Here is a 7684-nt window from a genome sequence, read left to right on the forward strand (position 1 = left end):
AAAGATATAGGAAGCTGTGATTGAAACAAAAGAGATCTTGCTACATTGAGTAAATGTTGATGTTTTCTTTCCACAACAGAGTTCTGTTGTGGAGTCTCAACACAGGAGAATTGATGTATAATTCCTTGTTTGAAAAAATAATCTACAAAAATAAGCTCATGAGCATTGTCAGATCTAAAATTCTTAATGGTGACAGAAAAGTGATTAGAGACATAAGCACAAAAACGAGGAATGATGGTGTGAACATCAGACTTATGCTTCATTAAGAAAATCAAACAGAACCGTGTACAATCATCAATAAGAGTCAAGAAAAATCTGTGTCCAAGACGAGAAGGAACTTTATATGGTCCCCATATGTCACAATGAACCAGATCAAAACAAGATTCAGAGAGATTATTTGCAGAATGAAAGGGTAAACGATGTTGCTTTACAAGAGGGCAAATGTAACAAGGTTGAGTATCTACATCACTACCACTATAAGCTAACCGGTTTTTAAGAGCAACTAAACGTTTAGAGGATAGATGTCCCAGCCTTTGATGCCAAGTGTGTGCTGAGACTTGATTCACACGGATAGTTGGGTTGATGAAGCTATTCTTGGTTAGGATGTAGAGCTCATCTTTTCCTTCACCCTTGCCAATCGTCTTCAAAGACTTGGCCTCCTGAATCATGAAAGTAGTATCCGAAAAAGTCACAACAACATTAGAGTCTTTGGTTAGAGCTTTCACAGATATAAGGTTAAACTTAAAAGAAGGTACATATAGCACATTGTGCAAAACCAAATTATTGTGAAGCCTAACAGTCCCTATAAAACTAACATCAATGATAGTATGATTAGGGAGAGTAACTGTCGAATTTTGTAGAGTTCTTAGTTCTGAAAAAAGAGATTTCTTAGCACATATGTGCCGTGTAGCCCCTGAGTCCAGAATCCAAGAATCATTAACAAAATTCGAAGCAAAAGTAGAGTTGATCAAACCATGTAAACCTGTATGGAATGAAGTCATGTTGACTTCACTAGATGTACCAGGACTTGTCTTGTTGGAAGCTGTGAACTGACTGGACAACTGGTTGATCAACTGGTGGATTTGATCAGAGGAAAGGTGAGAAGTGACCGTTGATGCTGAATAGTCTGGACCTCCTCCATGGCCATTGCTTGATCCTTCAACCATGTTGGCTTGGTTCTTGGATTTGAACTTGTAACCAGGGGATATCCATGCACTTTCTAGCATTTGTCCACTGTGTGACCAAGCATCTTGCAGTGTGTGCACATAGGCTTCTCTTTTCCTCTGAGCTTCTTGTTGTCTTCACGAACCGCCATGACAAGAGAGTTGGATTGATCATTGGAGGACAAGGAATCCAAACCAACTGATCTTTGAGTCTCTTCCTGAGACAACATGGCGTAGACTTTGCTTATTGGTGGAATCGGCTCCATGAGAAGGACTTGACCCCGAGCATGAGTGTAGTTCTCATTCAATCCCATGAGGAATTGCATAACATATTCCGATTCAACGAATTCACTCAATTTGGCCTTTCCTCCACAAGTGCACGGACATGTACAATCTGGTTTGAAATCACAAAGATCTTGATGAATAGCCTTGAGTCTTGTGAAGTAAACACCGCTGGATTGTTGATCTTGTGATAGGTTGATGAATTCACGCCTTAATTGGAAGATTCTTGGCCCGTTGCTTTTTGAAATCGATCCTTCAGATCGTTCTAAATGTCTCTGGCAGTTCCTCCAAATAGAATGCTCGAAGAGATTTCCTTGTTCACAGAATTCATGATCCAAGCGATAATCATGCTATTGTTTCGACTCCACAAGCGAAGAAGATCTGGATCTTCAGGCGAGGGCTTCAAGATCGTGTCGTCGATGAACCCTAACTTGTTCTTTGCTTCAAGGACAATGAGCATCGATCGACTTCATGGCATATAATTGGTACTTGTCAAGACATTGGAGACAAGGCTATCTCCAGAAGAGTCTGAATGATGAAGATAGTACAGCGAGGATTGGTCTTCAAAGGTCGACCTAAGGCGAGGATTTCCGGTGATTCCGGTGGAAGGCATCTCTGTCGTCGAGGATTGATTGTCCGCCATTGAAGCAGAGGATTAAGAATCCAGGAACCAGATGAGATAAGAAAAGAAGATCAAGATTCTCAGAGATCACGGAAAAGCTCTGATACCATATTGGATTTGAGAATCCGATCCAAGAATGAAAGAAAAAATATTGTTTCATTGATACAGAATAACCAGAGTACAAAGGTAAAAAATACAAAAACTATCAGCTTTAACAAACGTCAATCGACTATGTCCACACGACAAGTCGTATTGCAATTCATTAAAGCCTCAAACTAAAACGACAACAATAACAAACAAAGAGAAATTAAAAACAGATTACTTAGCAAACACGCTAAATAAAACCAACGAAGAAACACAACCAGCCAAAGTCCCTCAGCTCCAAATCTCTGCGTGTGTTTCCAAAGCTACGATCTCATCTCTATAGCCATGGAAATCTACAATTTCTTGCGTCTTCGGTTTTTCTTCCTCCGATACTCGGTCCTTCGAGCGCCGGAGATCTCTGATATCGCCGCCGAAGGCTGTGGCTCCCCGCGCAAAGTGCTCTCTCCAGCCACGCCCGGAGGCGAAACGTTTCGAGGTGGACGTTGGCGAGAGGAAAAAAAACGGCATCGATCGAGGAGCCGAAGGTGGCTACGAGGTCGATGAGTGGGATTTGCGATGAAATAGAGAAGCTTGTTTCGGGGAAGAGATACGGAGAAGCACTCGAGCTTTTCAGGGTTTTGGAGATCGCTGGCTGTAATGGAATCCGGACCAGTACTCTCGATTCACTGGTATGGGCTTGCATCGGATTGAACTCCGTTAGAGGAGTGAAAAATCTCTCTGAATTCGTTTCCAGGACTGACCTTGAATTGGATTTGCACATGAGGAAGAGAGTTTCTTTATATGCACGTGAGGTGCGGGATGATGATCAACGCACGCAAACTGTTCGACGAATTGCCCGAGAGGGACTTGGTCTCATCCACCATGATGATCGCGGGCCTTGTGGAGTCGAGGCACTTCGCCGAGGCGATCAGTCTGTTCCTCGTGATCCACGAGAAATTCTCCGAGATCGGAGCCCACACATTTTCCACCGTGATCCGAGCCTGCTCGGGCCTCGGAATCGTAACGATCGGACGGCAGATTCACTCCTGCGCGGTCAAGTCCAACGTGGCGGCCAACGACTTCGTGGCCTGCGCTCTGATCAACATGTACAGCAAGTGCAACTCCATTAAAGAAGCTCGGCTCGTGTTCTCCAGGCTGGCGAAGAAGACAACGGTGGCTTGGACCTCGATCATCGCAGCGAACGCGCTCCACGAACACACCGAGGAAGCCCTGAGTTCGTACTACGAGATGAGAGACTCGGGCGTTAAAATCAACCAATTCACGTTCTCCATAGTCATCAAGATCTGCTCGAGGCTCGCCTCACTGGCGCACGCCAAGCAAGCCCACGCCGACCTCGTGAGCCACGGCTACGGATTCGACCTCGTCGCCAACACCGCGCTCATCGACTTCTACGGAAAGTGGGGCAGCGCCAAGGACGCCCGCAACGTGTTCGACAAAATGCCGCTCAAGAACGTGATCACGTGGAACGCGATGATCGCCGCGTACGGCAACCACGGGCTCAGGAGCGAGGCCATCGAGCTCTTCGAGAGGATGACGAGGGAGAACAACCGGAAGATCATCCCCGACCACGTCACGTTCCTCGCGGTCCTCTCGGCTTGTTCCTACTCGGGCCTCTTCGATCAAGGCTGGGCGATCTTCGAGTCGATGAGCAGAGACCACAATGTCAAGCCTCGGGCGATGCACTACGCGTGCATGATCGAGCTGCTCGGGAGAGAAGGCTGGTTGGAAGAAGCCCACGAGATGATACTGAAAGCCCCGTTCTAGCCCAAGATCAACATGTGGGACGCGCTTCTCACCGCTTGCCGGGTCCACGGGGATTTGGAGCTCGGGAGAATCGCCGCCGAGAAGATCTACGGAATGGAGCCGGAATTGCTCAACAGCTATCTAGTCCTCTTGAACATATACAAGGCCACAGGAAAGGCAAAGGAAGCTTCTTCCGTGCTTCGGACCCTGAAAAGGAAGGGTCTGAGGATTTTCCCGGCGTACACTTGGATAGAGGTGAAGAAACAGGCTCACGTGTTTCGGTCTGGAGACAAGACCCATGCGGAAACCGAAAAAATCTACCGGAAACTCGAGGAACTGACGGCCGAGATCACAGAGCTCGGGTACGTCCCCGAGCGAGACTCTGTGCTCGACGAACGCGAAGAACGGTCGTCGCACCAGAGCGAGAAACTCGCGATCTCGTTCGGGATCATCAGTACTTCCGACGGGACGCCGCTGCAGATCGTGCAGGGCCTTCGGGTCAGCGGCGATTGCCACTCCGCGATCAAGTTGATCGCTTTGGTCGCCGGGAGAGAAATCGTTCTCAGGGACGCTAGTAGGTTTCACCATTTCAATGATGGAGATTGTTCTTGTGGAGATTATTGGTAATTTCTTTCATCAATTATACTACACCTTGTTTCATTTTACTTCTATTCTTCAGTTAGTATCATAAAGATGGGAATTGCTCTTGTGAAGATTATTGGTGACTTTCTTGTCTTTCTTTTTCAAGTACACAACTTTAATGTTAAGATTGTCCATTTAATCATAGCTCAATAGTAAATAAAAATTGGCCTACTCTTGTTATTCAGTTGTGAGTAATTTTTATTTATTCTTTTATTGAGAGGTGATTTGAGACTTACATGTAATCATCCTCATCGGCTTCAACGTTGTTTACATCGTCTTTGCTGAGCACATTTCCTCTCTTTTCTTGCCTCGCTTTCCACTTTTCCACTCTGTCTTTCCATTCCTCATTGGACTCATTGCCATATCCTTCTCTCTCTCCCTCAAATTCCTTACCAGCAACTACACATTCCAATCACAGCAACGCAATTAATTGAATGTCTGTATATATATATATATATAATATATATATATATATATATATATATATATATATATATATATTTTACATCAATTAGGAAATCCAATTACCACTTCCTCCAACAGAGTAAGCGTGAACATTGGGCTGCCATTGCTGATTACTGTTATTATTGTTATGGTTGTCTCCACCGTCCTGTAAAATAAATAATTATTTATAATTGCCCTGAAAATGTCTTCAAATAGATCTTCCGGAAAATAATATTTTTTTTTACCGAGTCGTTGGCAAGAGGATTCTGATCTGAGTGATCAAGCTGAAGATGATTCTTAACTGGAAACTCGTCGTCAAAATCTTCTCCATCGAATTCGTCTTCATCATCCCCAGCGACCCTGGGACAACTTGAACAGGATAATAATAACTTAGGCCACAAGTTTTCATGAAACTTTCTCAGCGCATAGATACGGAAATGTACGTAGTATCGCACACCTCTGTGGCGCTTATAACGAGTGTTGCACTGAGGACAGCACTGGTGTCCGTCGCTGCGCTCGTAGTCGTAGCACGGCCGGCACACCGGAAACTTGCACACGTGGCACGCCGAGAACACCTCTCTGTTCTTGTTGCACTCGATCTCGTCCCCACACACACGGCAAGTGCTCTTCGACAAGGCTTGTCATGTCGAAGGCCGATTCTCCAAAAAAAAAATTAGAAAAAAAAAATTATGTCGTGTTGTCAAATCGAGTATTGTGTGTTTGTGTGTGTGTGGGGTTAGGAAAGTTATACCTCGGTTTCAGGGAACGAGGCAGAGCCGGCCATGGGGTTCGAGGCCATGGCGTGGTGATATGATCAGAGGAGATCGGGGACGAAGAGAGAGTTGGTTTTTGTTGTGGAGGAATGATGAGAGTGTGGTTATATTGTGGGGATTGAGAGTGAAAAAGGAGAAAAGAGAATGGACAGAATCTACCTACTGTGAGTTGGGAAGTCGTGAGTTAGATTCTAAGAGACGTTAGTGATTTGGTACGAGATCAAAAATGGGTTTGTTTTCTACTTTAATGATAGCTCCAACTGCAATAATTGACAAGTTTCAAAAGCTCTTCTTCCAATCTACGGCTACTCGATATTACTATTGATGTATTGTCAGTTTCAATTCTAACGCTAAGTTGACCAGCGAGTCGGCTTATTCGGTCGTTCTGGGACGCTTTGTTGGTTGAGAACCGGCTTCGCACGAGTCTGGCTCGTGTTTCTCAGCTTCCTCTTGATGCCCGTTGATCTTATCAGAACCTTCTCGCGGTGTAGTTTTGGCATCGTTTTCACTTTTCCCGTGGTCGGTTTTGGAGGTCTCTGGGTCACCCTTTTCAGGGGAATCTCGAATTGGGTCGGAAGGCGCGGCATAAGGGTTCTCAAAAGCTGAGGATGAAGCCTTTATCTTGTCCATACCTGATTTGCATTGCTTCTCGAACATCATTTGCAGGTATCTCCCTTGTTCTTCTATTCTCAATTGCAGGTTTCTTTGTATCTGCACAAGACATATATGTGTATCAACATTTACAGCGTTACAATGTGCCCACAAAGGAGAGTGGCAGGATCAAGTTCAATTTTTTTGTATTGTGATCAATTGTGAGGAACATATAGGTGTTAGACTCATCAGGTTATCATTGGTTGGTGTCTAATAATCACAAAGAAGTATGAAGTAATATGAGCTTTCATCTCAAAACTAAATAGCAGAGTAAACCGTGACTTTTATGAAATCTGTAAGTTATCATTCAGTTTCAATAAATGATGCTAACAAGAAGTAACACATGACACTACTGCGAACTATGGTTTGGATGACAGTTCTTAAAAAATGTCGTCCAAGCCTCCTCGCCACGGCGCAACTTACGCTCATTGCGGCTAGGAGCATGTTGTACAACAATTTATTTAAAATGTCCAAGCTTTTGTAATTTGGCCGCGGCGGGAATCACTCTCACTGCGGGGACGAATATATTGCATGGCCGTTTTTTTTTTATCTGTCTCATTTCTAGAATTTTTCCTACGAAATCGAAAACGTGCAAATAATAACAAATAAAATTGAAACAAAGTCAAAACAAATCAAACCGGGTCGTGGATGAATAGCGGGGCCGTGCGTATTCATCATTTTCGAACTTGGTGGCGGAGTTATAGAAATACGATGTCCGTGTGTGCGGCCTTCTTCAGCTTATGAACAGTTACGTGGTGATATATATTTAATCATCATATACTTTAATTTTTAATACTTCAGCTTATTAAAAATAGAATAAAAAGAATACTTCATTGATATTCAACAAAGGAATGATATATGTGAGATTGGCACCACTCAACATCTCAACATTCAACATTCAGTTTGTATATACAATTACAACCATATAATCATGGAATGGAAACAAACACACCAAAAATATATAAATTTAGTTAAAAGTATCGTTTTCTCCACTTTTTTTTGTTCTTCTTTCTATATAGTTTGTAATATAGTTTCAATATATAAATTTAGTATGTAGTTTGTAAGATTTAATGAGTATAACAGACTAAATTGCTCTTAATTTTCTCACTTTACATTTTAGTCCTTATTTCAAAAAACATTACATTATAATTCTTTAAAAATGTAATTATTTTAATTATGATTTTTTATGTATGGAAATGGAAATTTCCACCAATGGAATGGAAATTTTCCTTCCATGGTTAGTGGAATTCCGATCAACA

The 7684-nt window shown here is 43.2% G+C and overlaps 1 pseudogene; it reads left to right on the forward strand.

Annotated features, from left to right (window-relative positions):
* The first annotated feature begins 2298 nt into the window (after positions 1-2298).
* Positions 2299-4560, forward strand: LOC149388180 (pentatricopeptide repeat-containing protein At5g50390, chloroplastic pseudogene; annotated as a pseudogene).
* The last annotated feature ends 3124 nt before the right edge of the window (positions 4561-7684 follow it).

This window comes from Urtica dioica, chromosome 8 (genome assembly GCF_054948205.1).
Source record: "Urtica dioica subsp. dioica isolate 48M chromosome 8, U.dioica_male_clone48M_v1_H2, whole genome shotgun sequence".
In the NCBI taxonomy this organism is placed as follows: Eukaryota; Viridiplantae; Streptophyta; class Magnoliopsida; order Rosales; family Urticaceae; genus Urtica; species Urtica dioica.